The sequence below is a fragment of the Oncorhynchus mykiss genome, chromosome 1 (assembly GCF_013265735.2).
Source record: "Oncorhynchus mykiss isolate Arlee chromosome 1, USDA_OmykA_1.1, whole genome shotgun sequence".
NCBI classification, from domain to species: domain Eukaryota; kingdom Metazoa; phylum Chordata; class Actinopteri; order Salmoniformes; family Salmonidae; genus Oncorhynchus; species Oncorhynchus mykiss.
The window spans coordinates 37,793,402-37,813,963 of NC_048565.1; the positions used below are offsets into that span (position 1 = coordinate 37,793,402).

Sequence of the window (20,562 nt, forward strand, 5' to 3'; positions counted from 1 at the left end):
TTTAAATTCCAAAATCTCACAGTATACCTTTAACTGACTGTAACGGCTTTCGTCGTCGGATGAGGAAGAGTAGTCGGACCAAAGCACAGCGTGGTAAGTGTTCATATTTCTTTATTGAACTGAACACTGATTTAACAAAAACAACAAAGGGAAAACCCGAAACAGTCCTGCAAGGTGAAAAACACAAAACAGAAATTAACTACCCACAAAAACCCAGTGGGAAAAGGCTACCTAAGTATGGTTCTCATTCAGCGACAACAATAGACTGCCTCTGATTGAGAACCACACCTGGCCAAACAAGAAATACAAAACATAGAAAATGAACATAGAATGCCCACCCTAGTCACACTCTGTGTAAAATAAAAGCCTCTCTATGGCCAGGGCGTGACACTGATGAAACTGGTCAAAGTTTCTGTGGAAAGGGATGGATCCCAAAAGTGTTCTTCGAAGGGTTATCCCATGGGGACAGCTGAAGAACCCATTTAGGTTCTAGATAGCACCTTTTTTTCTAAGCGGTAACCTGCAGGATGTTCATCATTTTTTTAAATGATGATTAGAAATGTTTGATTGGAAATGTGAATTGATAACCTCATAAATAGATACCGTACTACTTACTCCCTCTCCTATCATGTAACACAGTGACACTTCCTCACACTCAATTTCTGTCCAGCATTCCAGCTTTGCTTTGACCGTGACCCCCCTCTAGCAGCCCAGGCCAGCTGTAGGTGAGACAGATTATCAGTCAGGGGTCTGGGGGATGACATGTAGCCCCCTCTGGCTCCCGAAGTTGGCAAACTGGGGTTGCACAATGGCATCTTTTTATAAAATCAGAATAAAGGGCTGATTTGTATTCCGGGCTCCTCACATGTCATTGAACAAGAGAGAGAGAGAGAGGGAGTTTGGGAGGGAAGGAGGGAGGAAGAGATATAGAGAGGGAGGGAGTGTTTGTGTGTGTGTGAGAGAGAGAGAGTGAGAGAGAGAGAGAGGGAAGCTGAATCTAATGTGAATCAGCAGAGTGCTGTGACAGCCTAGGCATTTATTTGAGCAGAGACTGCTGCTATAGCAGGAAGGACACAGCAGCCTTCACCAACGCTCTGTCACTCACTTCCCCCGCTCCAGCCGCGCCACAACCACTACACAGGGAGACGCCGGAAGGGGGAGGTACACAGGACGCACACCAGGAGGAACCACTACGTCTTTCACATGCCACAAGCAATATGACTTTCGGAATACACTGTTTTTTTTTTTTTTTTTGTACCTTTCAGTCAGTCTCTTAACACCCCTCCTTTTCTCCTCCTGCTCTATCCATCTACTCCCCTCCTCTGCTTTTCTACTCCTCCGCTTGTGTTTGAAGGGGGATTCATGCCAAGAGAGAGCCTGGCTTGAATGAGAATCAGCTGCTGGAGCTCTCCAGGTTAGACAGAAAGAAGGAAGTACCAGTAGAGGACTCAAGGAGCATTCTCTGCACCTCTCTGCACCCCCAGGATCTCCATCTCTATCTCCTTGGGACGCCTCCTGTCCTCCTCACTCCCCAGGGGTCCTGCGTTGCCCATCGCTGTGAGCCTCAGCCAGGGTAAACAATCTAGTGGATGTATTGATATTGTGTTACTGAGAGGAAAAAGAGTTGAGTTCAAGTCTAGGCCTCGAGCTGTTTTGATTCTTCCGCTTCCTTGCACACAGCTGACTTCCAAGAGTTAAAAGGAGTAAACTCATTGGATTTTGAGTTTTATTTTCATTTTACTTTGCTGCTGCCCTCGTCGCACTGAAAATTAACCAAATCAACTAAAGTGAGTTGACATTGTGCTCAAAATATATTGGCGCTAGAGAAATATAAATATAGATTTTTTACTTGCTTTTTCTCTGCATATAAAATTGTGCATCCTTCCTCATGCATTCTGAAAGCACTTGAGACCGGTACAATTCCATGACTCTGCATGCTAACTGGACATCTTGCACTGGTGAGTGACTTTCACATTTTATATTTCTACGTAAATTCTAAACTGAATTTAGAATGCATTGAATATTTTCTTTTTTCCATTAGTGGGATTAATATAACTTTATTTGGATAGTCCATCTGTAGATAGATGCTCTACAGATTATCAGTAACATTTCAACTGACTATCTCCTAAGCCTAACCCTAACCCTGACCCTAACCTTAACCCTTATCCTAACCAGATCCCTAACCTTTATCCTTACCCTAACTCTTATTCTAAACCTAACCTTTGCAAGCAGTTGCTTATCCACAGATAGTTTGTTGATCGTATGACCATCTGTAGAGCATCTAAAGATGGACAATCCAAACTATCCAAGTAAAGTGTGACTGTGGGTTTTAATGTGTGTGAGCATAACTTGGTGTATTACAGGAAAAGAGTGTCAGCAGTTACCCCTGACTGAGTATGTGTATTTGTCACTCATTTAATCGCACTTGTGCACTCATTTAATCGCACACAAGTTTGCCTGGGGTTTTAAGTCCAATTGTGCCACTGCCTTTTGTGTTTGTGGACAATTATACAACAATATTATTAATGTGTGCAGGGAATATTCAATGACTTGCTGCTTTTACGTTATGTTTTCTTGCTGAGTGCTGGTGGAAAAAGATTGTGTCAACTACAGGAAACACCAGTAAATACTTGAGTTATTGCATTAGTGGTATAGTAGTTCCCCTTGTCAGCCCGAGATGTCTGGCAGTGATTATAAATCTGAGTTTCTGCACATATTGTACAGTCTAGCTATAGGAACATGACTATATTATTACTCATCAGAATGTGGGATGCATTCCCTGTCAGCCTGACAGACCTGTTTGCCAGAAACCAACCTCCTAGCTGCTTGAAAGCCCTTTGATTGGTGGGATGGTTGTGGAAGCACACCCTCTAGTCTGTCACAGTAAATGTGGTCTTTCTAGAAATCTTCAACTCATTCATTCTGTTTTAAAGTTGGGTAGGGGAACTGGGCGCATAAGAGAGTTGGATGATGAAGTCAAGAGTGAAGAGATTATTTTTTTCATTGTTGAGTGATTTTATTTTTTAAACAAAGGGAAAGATCACTGACTAATTTCTTCTTAATATTTGAAAGAAACAAATATTATTTGAAGCCATGTCTGATTTGTACAGAATCATCATCTTCACAAGCTTCACCATAATGCTATTGGTATCCCTGCCTCCCACCAACTCCCACTCTACTTCTACTGTAATTACACATAATTGTAATTGACATGTGCTTGGGACACTGAGGATTCACCATAATACACTGTTGATGGAAGTGAATGCCTGTCTCTTTGTACTCTATGTGTCTTGAGAGCAGTCGGATGGTGAGCGGTTTCTATTTACCACAATCACACTTGATACCCACAGGTCTATTGAGATAAGAGGTGAGCACCTCTGAGCTCACAAACACTCAGATAATACCCACACATTTGGTTGTCTGTAATCAGGTCTGAGATGCTTGAAGAGAGGTTAAGCTCCCCCTGGAAGGGTATGCACTGAGGCGTGAGGGTTTGGGGTCCCCTTGATGGCTCTGCGATGAGTCTCCAAGCAAAGAGGTGATGATGAAAGGAAGTAATTACAGCTGATTAAGTTATTAGTAATAAGTATTTACTCATGCGTAATGGATCATCTGCCTGGCTCTTTTTAACCAGGCGGAAACAGGATTAATTCAGTAACATTGTGTCAGTCCTCTCTCAAATCTATATACTGCTCTACTTTCAACATGAATATGCATAGATCTTAACACAGTCCTATTAACACTTAAACACCAGTCCCATAGTATATGATGTAATAAACCATTTCAAATCAATCTCAACAAGATTAATGACATCAGGGCCGGAATTTTTTTTAAAGCCTCCCCCTTCCCAGCACACCATCATTTTCTGTAAACAAATACACATACCAGATGCAATTCGATGCATGGTAAATTTGCTGTTAAAGAAAAAGCCCCTTTATAATAAAGCCACAATAGCATTTGCCATGTGGCATAAGCTACAATTGAGCAGAGGCGTTTTTAGGATTTTTCCACACATGGGGAACAAATTTTAGCAGGGTCAGAAAAAAAACTACCTTATAAAAATGCATTTCATGCAATTCTACATTATTTACATGACAGAAGATATATATTTATATACGCTATATATATATTAATATATAGCGTGTGTGTGTGTGTGTGTATGTATATATGTATATATATACACTGCTCAAAAAAATAAAGTGAACACTAAAATAACACATCCTAGATCTGAATGAATGAAATATTCTTATTAAATACTTTTTTCTTTACATAGTTGAATGTGCTGACAACAAAATCACACAAAAAATGATCAATGGAAATCAAATTTATCAACCCATGGAGGTCTGGATTTGGAGTGACACTCAAAATTAAAGTGGAAAACCACACTACAGGCTGATCTAACTTTGATGTAATGTCCTTAAAACAAGTCAAAATTAGGCTCAGTAGTGTGTGTGGCCTCCACGTGCCTGTATGACCTCCCTACAACGCCTGGGCATGCTCCTGATGAGATGGTCTTCTGAGGGATCTCTTCCCAGACCTGGACTAAAGCATCCGCCAACTCCTGGACAGTCTGTGGTGCAACATGGCGTTGGTGGATGGAGCGAGACATGATGTTCCAGATGTGCTCTATTGGATTCAGGTCTGGGGAATGGGCGAGCCAGTCCATAGCATCAATGCCTTCCTCTTGAAGGAACTGCTGTCACACTCCAGCCACATGAGGTCTAGCATTGTCTTGCATTAGGAGGAACCCAGGGCCAACCGCACCAGCATATGTTCTCACAAGAGGTCTGAGGATCTCATCTCGGTACCTAATGGCAGTCAGGCTACCTCTGGCGAACACATGGAGGGCTGTGCGGCCCCCCAAAGAAATGCCACCCCACACCATGACTGACCCACCGCCAAACCGGTCATGCTGGAGGATGTTGCAGGCAGCAGAACGTTCTCCACGGCGTCTCCAGACTCTGTCACGTCTGTCACATGCTCAGTGTGAACCTGCTTTCATCTGTGAAGAGCACAGTGGTGAATTTGCCAAACTTGGTGTTCTCTGGCAAATGCCAAACATCCTGCACGGTGTTGGGCTGTAAGCACAACCCCCACCTGTGGACGTCGGGCCCTCATACCACCCTCAAGGAGTCTGTTTATGACCGTTTGAGCAGACACATGCACATTTGTGGCCTGCTGGAGGTCATTTTGCATGGCTCTGGCAGTGCACCTCCTGCTCCTCCTTGCACAAAGGCGGAGGTAGTGGTCCTGCTGCTGGGTTGTTGCCTGCCTACGGCCTCCTCCACGTCTCCTGATGTACTGGCCTGTCTCCTGGTAGCGCCTCCATGCTCTGGACACTATGCTGACAGACACAGCAAACCTTCTTGCCACAGCTCGCATTGATGTGCCATCCTGGATGAGCTGCACTACCTGAGCCACTTGTGTGGGTTGTAGACTCATGCTACCACTAGAGTGAAAGCATCGCCAGCATTCAAAAGTGACCAAAACATCAGCCAGGAAGCATAGGAACTGAGAAGTGGTCTGTGGTTACCACCTGCAGAACCACTCCTTTATTGGGGGTGTCTTGCTAATTGCCTTTAATTTCCACCTGTTGTTTATTCCATTTGCACAACAGCATGTGAAATTTATTGTCAATCAGTGTTGCTTCCAAAGTGGACAGTTTGATTTCACAGAAGTGTGATTGACTTGGAGTTACATTGTGTTGTTTAAGTGTTCCCTTTATTTTTTTGAGCAGTGTATATATATATATATATATATATATATACAGTGGGGCAAAAAAGTATTTAGTCAGCCACCAATTGTGCAAGTTCTCCCACTCCAAAAGATGAGAGAGGCCTGTAATTTTCATCATAGGTACACTTCAACTATGACAGGCAAAATGAGAAAAAAAATCCAGAAAATCACAGCCAAGTCAAAGTCCAGACCTGAATCCAATTGAGAATCTGTGGAAAGAACTGAAAACTGCTGTTCACAAATGCTCTCCATCCAACCTCACTGAGCTCGAGCTGTTTTGCAAGGAGGAATGGGAAAAATGTCAGTCTCTCGATGTGCAAAACTGATAGAGACATACCCCAAGCGACTTACAGCTGTAATCGCAGCAAAAGGTGGCGCTACAAAGTATTAACTTAAAGGGGCTGAATAATTTTGCACGCCCAAATTTTCAGTTTTTGATTTGTTAAAAAAGTTTGACATATCCAATAAATGTCGTTCCACTTCATGATTGTGGCCCACTTGTTGTTGATTCTTCACAAAAAAATACAGTTTTATATCTTTATGTTTGAAGCCTGAAATGTGGCAAAAGGTCGCAAAGTTCAAGGGGGCCGAATACTTTCGCAAGGCACTCTATATACAGTGGGGAGAACAAGTATTTGATACACTGCCGATTTTGCATGTTTTCCTACTTACAAAGCATGTAGAGGTCTGTAATTTTTATCATAGGTACACTTCAACGGAATCAAAAAACAAAAATCCAGAAAATCACCTTGTATGATTTTTAAGTACTGAAGTGTACCTATGATAAAAATTACAGACCTCTACATGCTTTGTAAGTAGGAAAACCTGCAAAATCGGCAGTGTATCAAATACTTGTTCTCCCCACTGTATATATATATATATACATATATATATATATATATATATATATATATATATATATATATATATATATATATATATTCACACACACACACACTACCGTTCAAAAGTTTGGGCTCACTTAGAAATGTCCGTGTTTTCGAAAGAAAAGCAAATTTTTGTCCAATAAAATAACATCAAATTGATCAGAAATACAGTGTAGACATTGTTAATGTTGTAAATGACTAGTAGCTGGAAATGGCTGATTTTTTTATGGAATATCTACATAGGCGTACAGAGGCCCATTATCAGCAAACTTCACTCCTGTGTTCCAATGTCACGTTCTGTTAGCTAATCCAAGTTTATAATTTTAAATGAATAATTGGTCATGAGAAAAGCAAGAAAACCGGCCTTCTTTAGACTAGTTGAATATCTGGAGCATCAGTATTTGTGGGTTTGAATAAAAGCTCAAAATGGTGAGAAACAAATAACCTTATTCTGAAACTCGTCAGTGTGTTCTTGTTCTGAGAAATGAATGCTATTCCATGCGAGAAAGTGCCAATAAACTGAATATCTCGTACAACGCTGTGTACTACTCACTTCACATAACAGCGCAAACTGGCCCTAACCAGAATAGAAAGAGGAGTGGGAGGCCCCAGTGCACAACTGAGCAAGAGGATAAGTACATTAGATTGTCTAGTTTGAGAAACAGACACCTCACGTCCTCAAATGGCAGCTTCATTAAATAGTACCCGCAAAACAACAGTCTCAACGTCAACAGTGAAGAGGCGACTGAGGTGAAGATGCTGGCCTTCTAGGCAGAGTTGTGAAGAAAGACTGGACAACAAAATGGAAAGATTAAGATGGGCAAAAGAACACAGACAATGGACAAGAGAAATGCCATAATATCATATTGGAGTTTAGGCGCATTTTAGATTGTGGCCACCAAATGGCAGCAGTGTGTGTGCAAAGTTTCAGTCTGATCCTGTGAAGCATTGCAAGTCTGCCCAAATGTGCCAAATTGGCGAATTTATACATTTTCAAGTACATAACAATAGAGAACATACACAAATGATATGGTAATACAAATATTAAGTTTCCATACTCCCTGGAATGGTACACATGATGGATCATTAGCTTCCCTACAGAGAAAAACACTAACCTTCACACATCTAGATGGCCGGGCATGGTGGCTGTGGGACCAGCGAAAGCAGGGGTTCAAATAATGAATATAAAAATAGATTTTATGAAACACAACTATGATACCCTTTATCTCTGGGACCCTCAGGATGAAAAATCTGAATAAGATTACTGAATGAAATAACATTATGTACCTTCAGATGTGAATGTATCAAACCAGTTGTCGTGATACATTTGTTGTTGTTGTTGTTTTGCACCATCCTCAAACAATAGCATGGTATTATTTCACTGTAATGGCTACTGTAAATTGGACAGATCAGTTAGATTAACAATCATTTAAGCTTTCGATGTCCTGGAAAATGTGTTGTTACTTACAACGTCATTCTAGTCACGTTAGCGCACGTTAGCAACAACCGTCCTAGTATAGAGACACCGATCCCGTAGATCCTTAATGGGTACTGCCTTCACCCATTTGATAAAGTGATTGGTCGCCGTCAGACACCAGCTGTTTTCATTCCTGGATTTTGTGAAGGGCTTGAGGTCTATCCCTAACATTTAAAGTGTTAGACGGAAGATTGCTTTATTCTTACCCATATCTGTGTCATACAGTATGCAGATATTATATTTGTAAGGATACTGACACACACACATTCTATAATATTGAACTCTGCTGTGGTCAAATAAAGAAACCTTTGCTAAACAACTTATCACGGCAAATTTTGAAGTGGAACACTTACTGATCATGTGCCATGGTGAAACAACTTTGATGGGCTTCAACTCCGGCGCCACAGTCTTCACCCTCTCAAACTTCTGGCAGGCTAGACGGGGTACTGACCGTTAAGCACAAATTGAAACATTGTCTGATATGACATTCATTGAAATCATAATAATTTCAAATATAATAGAATGTGATTGATAAGCAAAAGGATATTTCATATGCCCAGCTGTCCACCTTCTTGACAATTCCATGTCAGAAGAAGCGGAGGTTGATTTTGGCAATCAAGCACTTCATTCCCGAAATGGCCAGCATGCATCTCGACCAGCACAGCCTCCTTCTCCTCAGAAAAAAATCACTCTCTTATGTGGCTGGCCATCCTTCCCCCGTAGGTACATATGATTGCCTAACAATTTGGAAGAGACGACTTGTTGAAATACTCAGGTCTAAGTAAATTTTCACTGCTGTCTTTCTCACTCTGTTTCTCTCTCTCCATTCATCTCTCTGTCTCCTCTCCCATCTCTCTATATCTGTGTCTTTCTAGCAAAGCACCATAGTTTACTGCATTTGGAATGACCATAATTGCTTACACCTATCCATTTGATGTATCAGGTTTAACTTATAGCAAGATACTTCAATATGACAGACATATAACATATAGCTAGCAACACGTAGACAACCAACTAGCTAGATGGAAAATGGTTGTACATAGCTAAATCTGTCCAGTTATCTAATAGAAGTTAACTGCTTAACGTTACCCTGAATTGTTCATTTGTTAATTCTTGTCATGATCAGTGGTGCCTTCATAGTACTTCGCCTAGTTGGAAAGATAAAAGATAATCTCCTCGAGGGATGCCATTGCCACTCGAGGGATGCCATTGACATTGCCACTAGCTGGCTAGCTAACCAATCAATCAATCAAATGTACTTATAAAGTTATATTCTTACATCAGCTGATGTCACAAAGTACTGTACAGAAACCCAGGCTAAAACCCCAAACAGCAAGTAATGCAGGTGTAGAAGCACGGCTAGGAAAAACTCCCTAGAAAGGCCAAAAGCTAGGAAGAAACCTAAAGAGGAACGTTAGCTAAATAAAACTGTCTGGCTAGTTAGCTAGCTGGCTGGCTAGCTGACTAGGCAGGCTGAGGTAAATAAGTACAGAAGCTAGCAATGTCAATCTAAAAACTGCTTACATTATTCTTTCCTTTTTAACAATATTTTCTTATGTAAAGACAAATATATGGTAAATAAAGAGTGTTCTCTTTATAGTCTTTTCAGTCCTCTGAAGCAGTAGGTAGACAGCAGGTTGTCACCATCAAAAACAGAGTCCTAGTACTTATGAGGTGAAATAGAACTAGAACTGCCTGAGTCCTCCGTCCTTTTCGACAGCTACAAGGTAAAATAGAGCCAAGCAACCAGCATAGCAATGGACGCTTTGGTTCATTGCGTTAGCCGGTCAGTATTTTGCAAGTTTTAGCAACAACCCTAGCAAGTTGGGGGGCACTTTTTGGCAGAGGGACAGGCCCCCTACGGGCTTGGGCCCAGCCCTTGACTCACACAACTGACCAGTCACAATTATTTATTATGCAGTTATTTTTTTATTTATCAAGCCAGGGCGCCCAGTTACCCATGTGAGCTCCCTACCTCCTCTCCTCCCCCCATCTGATGATTATCGGAGTAGAAGCAGACAGCAGCAAGCTGTCTACACTCATTGAGAGCAGGCTCTGAGTCTTTCTGTGATTGGTGGATGCAGTGAAAAAATATAAAATATATACTTCATATATAATATATACTGTATATATAACATATACCCCCTGCATTAATCCAGCCCTGATTGACATAGTAGTTGAAAATACATTAATGAAGTGCTTATAAGAGATATACAATTATCAACACAGATACTGTATATAATGGAGTCACTAGACCCCAAGTCTGAATATCAATCTAAAGTATCATTGTTTATTGTAGCTGCTATCCATTCTGGTTAAAAATAACAAGATTGGCGAATGATGGTTCCTTTCACTGTTCACAAAACCACCCCAACAAGGGACTGGCAGAGTGCGCCAGCAGTGAACAATAGAGTGTCAGCCATTCTTTAGAAGTTTTATCCAGCTCAAATCCCAAACTGGAAGCACTAGTGTCAGAAGCAAGCATATGTGCCATATATTATTGAACAAGAAAAACAATAGGAACAGCATCAAATACATGAAGGAAACAGGGGCACAATGGTGGACCTCAAGGGTGAGCGGCAGCTGGCTTCCATCTGAAGAGGGAGGGCCTATAACATGCCTTTCTCAAACAAGGCATCAAAGAGGTTGTTATGACACTTTAACTTATAGCAGATTTTTTGAAGACATATCTACAATGTAATGGCAATTCATGTATACAGAATAGTTATTATTCTTTGTTGACAAAACTGCCCTCCTTGATATACTCCTACTACTATATGCAATTTCTTTGTTTTTACTTTATAACTCATCTGTAGGACTAGTTCTGTTGTGACAGTGCACTCATCTCAGTGTTGAAGAGCAACAAGCACATTTCAGTAACAAAGTGGGATGCCTCAGCCTGGCGATTCCACAGGAACTCAGTGAGTTGAGCCCCCAACCTTGCACAGAGCGCCTCTATCCTAGGGACGCTTATTTTCTGTGTCCCTGTGTTTATCTGAGCTCCACTCTCTTTTGTGGAGCTTTCGAGTGGCATTCATGGAGGGCTGTCAGGGAGAGAGGGAGATACAGTAGGAGAGCTAGCGAACAAACAGCTCTTCACTCCTCTCTGACAATGAGGCTCTTGCCAGGTTGGCACTTGTGACTTGGAACAGGTGCAGGGAGATTTGGGGACAGGAGGCTGGAGGCTGAATACAGGTTACCCTGAGGACAGAGGGTTGTCTTTAAAAATACTGATGAAGACATGATGGTGAGTTGCACTATGGCCAGTGAATTCTAGTCTTTTAAGGCAAGACTTCAACATTTCAAGGCTATAATTCCAGCCTTCCAATGCATGACTGATGTGGGTAGTCCTGCACAGAGCCTGGCTAACTTTCAGAGTTTTACTATACTGTACGTGGGATGGCTCCTGTCATGTATGTGTTGTTACTTCCTGATGATGATCAGGTGGACAGGACAAGGTTTTCCATCTGCTGGTCTATATCTCATGGAGGAACTGGAGGACCTATTGGGTGTATCCTCCAATGATTGCCAATTAAGCTGTTCTATGCCTCATACATCACCGTTTGACACATTAGTTGCCTGCCTGTCTGTCTGCTGCTTAGCAAAGCATTTGGCTTCTAAGAAGAGAGGGTAAGAGCGAGAGATAGAGAGAGCACCAAGGTATGGCAGAAGTGAGATGGTGGAGGTAATGAACTGTGCCCACCCTTGATCACCTCTATCTGGGGTTATCTGCCCACCATCTGAGCAGAGATGGCCTCTGAGGATAACTAAGACCAATAATGGATGGGAAGGAGTCACAGAAGCATGCTGGCATGTCCATATAGCTAATAGATAATTACTTTTAATGCCTGTTCAGATCCACCAAAACATTAATGCTAACCTCTTAATGGAACCTCTAAAGAGCATACTTTAGTAAACATTCACCAAAGATAGAGTACAATCTAATGGTCATTTTATAGATAATAGAACAATAGGAGGCTTAGACATCAATCCATTTATATTATTTGGCCAATGCGTTTTAATGGATGTAGTTAGCAACTGAAAACAAGATAAAGAATGCACTGTAAACACAAACCTGTGGCATAACTGCAGCAACAGCATTATGCCATGTTAAGCCATGTGGTGCCTTATTTTAGCTGTCAGTCAAACCCTGTGAAGTGAAACTAAAGTTTAGGCAATAGTCCCAAATGGTTTATGTTAGGGTTAAGGTTAGGCATAGGGTTAAACTTACGTTTAGGTATTAGTTCCGAGTTGTTAAGTTAAGTGTAAAGGTTTGGGAAAGGCTTAAAAAAACAGTGCCTAGCACTGGGATTGAACACAAGACCCTCTGAGCCGGAGTCTGCCCATCCCCCATCCCCATTCACAACACCCTAGCAAGCCGCAAGTCTACTAAAACAGTAGTAGGCACTCAGGGTATAGCTTTCACATTTCGCCAGGTCCAAACGTAATCTTGTACATGCAGAATCGGCACCTCCTGGCATATTCCATAAGAGAACGGGCTGTGTAAACACGTCCATGCATATAAGTCTAAACACATCCAGACCTATCCTAGACAGGATAGCACACATGCTAGTCCTGGAAGCAGTCTCTTCCTCGGGTGTCCTCTGTACTTGAGACCATCTGGAGCAGAAAGGAGAGAGGGTCTGAAAGAGGGAGAGGAAGAGAGAGAGCGAGAAAGAGAGAAGGAGAGAGAGGAAGATGGAGAGAGAGAGAGAATGGGAGTGGGGGCATGTCTGGCTGGGTCTGCCCTTAATTAGTATTTCATCATAATTACAGGCCGACTCCAGACTGATGGCTCTATTTAAGGAGCGACTGAAGAGGGTGAACAGCAGGAAGAGGTTGAACGTCTGAGTGGCAGTAATGTCCTCCCCTGACGGTGAGAGAGCGGTGCGGGGGGTGGCAGGGGAGTCCGGTCCGTAAGATGGAGAAGCAAAGGAAAAGACCATATCTGTATTTCCATTCATCCAGGTGACCTGTATGCTAACTGTGGCTTCAGTCCATTCCTCTGCATATCTATTATTTTTTGTTGATTAGGTGTTCAGCGTTAAAAAAAAAAGTTCAGTTGTTTCAACTAATTATTATTAAGTAACTGGTTCCACAGACTTTTTTTGTTTATTCAACTTGTCGGTTAAAGTGTTAACTTAACATTTTAAGTTGGCCAAAACTTAGCTTCCTTGAGAAAACGTAGGCAAAAATTCAGTGAACACAAAATTGTGTTTGCGGGCCTCCCGGGTGGCGCAGTAGTCTAGGGCACTGCATCGCAGCGCTAGCTGTGCCACCAGAGACCCTGGGTTCGCGCCCAGGCTCAGTCGCAGCCAGCCGCGACCGGGAGGTCCGTGAGGCGACCCACAATTGCCCTAGCATCGTCCGGGTTAGGGAGGGTGTGGCCGGTAGGGATATCCTTGTTTCATCGCGCACCAGCGACTCCTGTGGCGGGCCGGGCGCAGTGCGGCGCTAACCAGGGTAGCCAGGTGCACAGTGTTTCCTCCAACACATTGGAGGCCCGCTGTGTTAAGAAGCAGTGCGGCTTGGTTGGGTTGTGTTTCGGAGGAGGCATGGCTTTCGACCTTCGTCTCTCCCGAGCCCGTATGGGAGTTGTAGCGATGAGACAAGATCGTAATTACTAACAATTGGATACCATGAAATTGGGGAGAAAAGGGGGTAAAAAAAATATTTAAAAAAATACAAATTGTGTTTGCTCAAGTCATGTAAAACCTGACTTATAAATATGGTCAAATGGTCATAAAATTGTATTCATTTCATTGTCTTTCTCTTTGTTCCTGACCTGCTGTGGTGAGATACAGTCTCTCTTGTTCTTCCCCCCTTTCTCCCATGAGCTATAGGCCATGGCACAAGCCATGTTTTTTGGTCTTTCTTCTCTGATCATGCCTAGATACTTCATGTTTTGTTTATGTCAGTATTGCCTTGTAACTTATGAAGCTTTATGCCTTTTATATGAATTCATTACATTTATGAATGTAATTCAATACGTTTGCCTTTGATAGACAATTCTCAGACCTTTCTTGACCTTTCTTTTACTGTAACTCAACTATAGTCTCGCACATATTGCTAAATCATCTTTATGCAGTCAGATGAACATTTTAATAGACTTTGGTCTATTAATTGCTTAGTGTTATCACAGGTCGCAGTGTAGTTATATATACAGTGCCTTGCGAAAGTATTCGGCCCCCTTGAACTTTGCGACCTTTTGCCACATTTCAGGCTTCAAACATAAAGATATAAAACTGTATTTTTTTGTGAAGAATCAACAACAAGTGGGACACAATCATGAAGTGGAACGACATTTATTGGATATTTCAAACTTTTTTAACAAATCAAAAACTGAAAAATTGGGCGTGCAAAATTATTCAGCCCCCTTAAGTTAATACTTTGTAGCGCCACCTTTTGCTGCGATTACAGCTGTAAGTCGCTTGGGGTATGTCTCTATCAGTTTTGCACATTGAGAGACTGACATTTTTTCCCATTCCTCCTTGCAAAACAGCTCGAGCTCAGTGAGGTTGGATGGAGAGCATTTGTGAACAGCAGTTTTCAGTTCTTTCCACAGATTCTCGATTGGATTCAGGTCTGGACTTTGACTTGGCCATTCTAACACCTGGATATGTTTATTATTGAACCATTCCAATGTAGATTTTGCTTTATGTTTTGGATCATTGTCTTATTGGAAGACAAATCTCCGTCCCAGTCTCAGGTCTTTTGTAGACTCCATCAGGTTTTCTTCCAGAATGGTCCTGTATTTGGCTCCATCCATCTTCCCATCAATTTGAACCATCTTCCCTGTCCCTGCTGAAGAAAAGCAGGCCCAAACCATGATGCTGCCACCACCATGTTTGACAGTGGGGATGGTGTGTTCAGCTGTGTTGCTTTTACGCCAAACATAACGTTTTGCATTGTTGCCAATGCATTGTTGCCAATGTTTCATCTGACCAGAGCACCTTCTTCCACATGTTTGGTGTGTCTCCCAGGTGGCTTGTGGCAAACTTTAAACAACACTTTTTATGGATATCTTTAAGAAATGGCTTTCTTCTTGCCACTCTTCCATAAAGGCCAGATTTGTGCAATATACGACTGATTGTTGTCCTATGGACAGAGTCTCCCACCTCAGCTGTAGATCTCTGCAGTTCATCCAGAGTGACCATGGGCCTCTTGGCTGCATCTCTGATCAGTCTTCTCCTTGTATGAGCTGAAAGTTTAGAGGGACGGCCAGGTCTTGGTAGATTTGCAGTGGTCTGATACTCCTTCCATTTCAATATTATCGCTTGCACAGTGCTCCTTGGGATGTTTAAAGCTTGGGAAATCTTTTTGTATCCAAATCCGGCTTTAAACTTCTTCACAACAGTATCTCGGACCTGCCTGGTGTGTTCCTTGTTCTTCATGATGCTCTCTGCGCTTTTAACGGACCTCTGAGACTATCACAGTGCAGGTGCATTTATACGGAGACTTGATTACACACAGGTATTTATCATCATTAGTCATTTAGGTCAACATTGGATCATTCAGAGATCCTCACTAAACTTCTGGAGAGAGTTTGCTGCACTGAAAGTAAAGGGGCTGAATAATTTTGCACGCCCAATTTTTCAGTTTTTGATTTGTTAAAAAAGTTTGAAGTATCCAATAAATGTCGTTTCATGATTATGTCCCACTTGTTGTTGATTCTTCACAAAAAAATACAGTTTTATATCTTTATGTTTGAAGCCTGAAATGTGGCAAAAGGTCGCAAAGTTCAAGGGGGCCGAATACTTTCGCAAGGCTCTGTAATATGCATACAAGATAAATATTACTCACTACATTAAAGTATTCATATTTTCCTCTGCTGGCTCCAGTCAGAATGCACATTGCCAGATTTCCCATGATTCACGGGGCACCGTCGTATGCCAGGGTCGTCAGACACCATCTGTAGCATGCATAACATTGCCACCACATGTCATGATGAGCTGGCTATCATGATACAGACATGGTACAAACATCACAAAATCTCACTCTCCCTTAGCTCATTTACCCTCTTCCTTCCAGAAGATCACCATAGATGAATATCAGCCCAGTCATTTGCATGTACACATGTAAGATCTTAATTTGATCATCCCCTTGCAGGAGGACATTCCTGCAATACAGGACATGTTAAACTTGTGTATTTGAGGTTTAAAAAGGCATCTGAAGTTTGCAATGTCCACTATGAAATTTCAGACTTCATTCTCCGAAACAAAAAATGTATCAACTCCTACAAAAAAGTGAATTCATTATATCCACATAATAATTCAAATTTTATGTTGCGGCTGAATAATTTTCCTGCTGTAGCAAACTGGCTCTGTCATCTGTATTCACTATTGTCTCACCACTTACTATAGTTACTGCTTACCGCCAACCTATTTTCTATCATTTATATATTCCATCTATTCAGCTGATGACAGGCCTATTGTTTTCAGTATTGGCTGTTTTGATAGCATTCTTGATTTATCAATCATGGATTAATATAAATCTAAACAGATTGTTTACGTATGAGGCACAGAAATACCCCTTGTGTCAACAGATCATTAGATTGTCTTTTGAAGTAAAAAGGGTTCTGTGATGTATTAAGGGGTAGATAAGTAGGAAATACACCTTCATTAGTAATTTACCAACCTTTCAAGATGTACATACTGTATAGTTGATAGATATACAAAAGATTGTCAAGGGGCAGTAGATTATGTCCTCAGCTTTGTTCAGTAGTCTTTAGATCCAGAACACTGTGGATGATTGACCAATCTCTGACACAGGAACTGTATTATTAGGACAGTTTTTCTTGGAGGTGTTAGAATGGATTTGGCTGCATCATCGTCCAGACCTTGGAGTTGATAAAGCAGAGCTAACAGTCAGGCTGAGGCATCAAATGGATAAGCTTTTGATAGCACACACACACACGCACACACAGGCACACACACAAACAAGGTAGATCTCTTAACTCTCTGCTTTCCTTCCAATTGCCAACCTTGGGGGCTGAAGCTTCTCACAAACATGCTGTAAATATTGTTTTAATTGGGCATGAATCCCTGTTTGTTTATCTGAAATCAGAGGACAAAAAAACACATTTGTCGATGGATTATCTCTTTCTTGTCTTAGGGGCTTTTATGTTTTATGTTGTTGCATGTTTATTTATTTATTTTCAGAGTCTAAATTTGTCATGATGTTGATTCCCTGTAGTCCTTGTCTGATTTCTTCACACTTGATTAGGCTGTGGATATTCTCTCCCTGAAGCCATCACCCTTTTTTTACTTAGACTGTAATGACATACTGACTAATTGTATAACAAAGACGACGGTGGTAGGTTCGCCTATGACAAGTTATATGGGGATTAATGATGAGAAAAGACAAGATTCATAGGCACACACCCACACATGCTAATTAACACATTCATCTTATGCCTACTGGAAAATTGAGAGAGTACCATAACGACTGATAAAATAACAAATTTATGATAATCAGATTAATGAAAACGAATAACATCAATGGCCAATATCCTGGCAATAAAAAGATCCTCCGATGCCAAATACAACCAATAACAATAAACAGTAGCCACTTCCCTTCCAATAATAAACACGGTATCATCGTCAGCACAATAAATAAGATGGTGTAACCCAGTCCGTCAGTCATTCCTCAGTAGTAACTTCCTAACAGCGTGAAGCAAATGTAGGGGAAATGGCCGTACGAGTGTTGTTGGCAGTTGACCAGCGATTATTAAAAGGGAATGGAAACGCCAACTAACTGTAACTGTAAATCGCCATATTGGCATTGTTGCATCACAGGCAGGAGAGAAAATATTTCGAACTCCCCAAAATATATAGTATACATATATATATTATAGGTGTATAGTATAGTATAGTATAGTATAGGTGTTTTTAAGAGTTCCAATGAAACAAGAAGAGGATTCACATGAAAGGCGTATGGTTGTGAATGCAAGTCTTTGCCTCAAGCACAAGCTCAATAGACGAAACAACAGTAGCTTACCTTAACCTTTTGCGTATAGGGAGCAGTATTTTAGTTTTTGGCTAAAAAAAACGTACCCATTTGAAACTGCCTATTTCTCAGCCCCAGAAACTAGAATATGCATATAATTGTCAGATTAGGAAAACTGGTCACTGAAATCTGAAAAAAGTATCCATGCGCCCCTTCAGTGACCAGTTTTTCTTGCGCTTTTCGATGAAACACACGCTCTGTTATAGTCACAGCCGTGATTTAACCAGTTTTAGAAACTTCAGAGTGTTTTCTATCCAGACATACTAATCATATGCATATACTATATTGGTAATGTCTCAATGGATTTTTGTCAATGAAAATGACGTTTTTGGCGACATCGTGTGGAAGCTGTAGGAATTGCATCCGTCTCCATATTAAATTTGGTTTCCTTTAAATAATCTGGAGACGGATGCAATTCCTACAGCTTCCACACGATGTCGCCAAAAACGTCATTTTCATTGACAAAAATCCATTGAGACATTACCAATAGATCCGTGATTCCATCCAGCCTACCTCAATCGATTTTGGAAGATTGAAAAATGGACACTGTTTTCTTTTGTAGCTGCTATTGAATACAGATCGCCCAGTGATCAATTTGATCGCTTATTAACGTTTACAAATACCTAAAGTTGGGTTATAAAAGTAGGTTGAAGTGTTTTGTCAAAGAATATAGGCAACTTATATAATTTTTAAACATGACGTTGCGTGTTGGAAGAGAGCTTTTTTCGTGATGCAGACAGGCTATACAAATGGATATTTTGGGCATTCATGGACAGATTTAATCGGGAAAAAGACCAATTTGCGATGTTTATGGGACATATAGGAGTGCCAACAAAGAATATCATCAAAGGTAATGAATGTTTTATATTTTATTTCTGCGTTTTTGTGTAGCGCCGGCTACGCTAATTCTTTTGTTTACGTCGCCTTCAGGCATTTTGGGGTGTTGCATGCTATCAGATAATAGCTTCTCATGCTTTCGCCGAAAAGCATTTCAAAAATCTGACTTGTTGGCTAGATTCACAACGAGTGTAGCTTTAATTCAATACCCTGCATGTATATTTTAATGAACGTTTGAGTTTTAACGAGTACATTTAGCATTTAGCGTAGCGCATTTGCATTTCCAGGTGCCTACTTGAGACGTCTGCGTCTACGTCTGCGTCTCAAGTAGGAGCAAGAAATTAATAAGTAGGCTACTACAATTACATTGTTAATGATTTTATTAAATTCATTGGTTGTGGTTATTCACAGTAATGCACAAAACTGAAACAAGGGTTTGTAAAATGTGCTTATTAATTTAGTCAAAATACTGCAATACATGTACAGATATGTTTTTTTTACCTTCTCGAGATCCTTCAACAATTTCAGGTTGAGGACCATTTTCCTCACTGCCTCAAGCTGCAGACGATGTGTTCATCTAGGGTCTCATTCCTCTTCTGGTGTGTAAGGGGGGTGCTCACAGCAGTTGAGTGTGTCTCCAGTGAACCACTGGTGTATATTCGTGATGTGGTGAACTGTGGTGATCCACTTTTCTTTTAGCACCTGGACACTCCCACCACAAGTGGTGCGTTAACCACTCTAGGGTATGTGGGACACCCACCTGGCCAACATCCAGTGAGATTGCAGAGCGCCAAATTCAAATACAGAAATAATTCATAAAAGATACAACTATTTTACATAGGTTTAAAGATTAACTTCTTGTGAATCCAACCACAGTGTCAGATTTCAAAAATGCTTTACGATGAAGGAATACCTTACATTATTTGAGAACATAGCCCAGCAGACAAGTCATTACAAACAGTAACCAGCCAAGTAGAAGAGTTACACAAGTCAGAAATAGAGATACAATTAATCACTTACCTTTGATGATCTTCATATGGTTGCACTCAGAAGACATTCATTTATTCAATAAATGCTCCTTTTGTTCAATAAAGTCTCTTTATATCCAAAAACACATTTTCTTCATTAATCCACAGGCTCAAACGCAGTCACAACAGGCAGACAACAAATCCAAATAGTATCCGTAAAGTTCGTAGAAACATTTCAAATGACGTTCAAAATCAATCCTGAGGTTGTTTTTAGCCTAAATAATCGATAATATTTCAACCGGACAATAACGTCAATATAAAAGGTAAACAAGAAAGGCACTCTCTCGGTCGCGCGTATGAAAAAGTTCTGTGACACGGCAGGGTCCACTCATTCAGACTGCTCTTACTCCCTAATTTTTCAGAATTCAAGCCTGAATTTTTTTCTAAAGACTGTTGACATCTAGTGGAAGGCATGGGAACTGCAATTTGAGTCCTAAGCTAATGGATACTGTAATGGCATTGAATAGAAAACTACACACAAAAAAATCCTAGTTCCTGAATGGATTTTTCTCAGGTTTTCGCCTGCCAAATCAGTTATGTTATACTCACAAACACTATTTAAAGTTTTGGAAACTTTAGAGTGTTTAGA

At 41.0% G+C, this 20,562-nt stretch overlaps 1 long non-coding RNA gene across 1 annotated transcript in view; it reads left to right on the forward strand.

Annotated features, from left to right (window-relative positions):
- Window positions 1-1,040: 1,040 nt before the first annotated feature.
- Window positions 1,041-20,562, forward strand: part of LOC110522363 — a 54,810-nt gene continuing 35,288 nt past the window's right edge. Inside the window, exons 1-2 of the long non-coding RNA XR_002473300.2 lie at window positions 1,041-1,787; window positions 1,903-1,958. This is a non-coding gene — a long non-coding RNA (uncharacterized LOC110522363). The remainder of the gene's footprint in view (window positions 1,788-1,902; window positions 1,959-20,562) is intronic.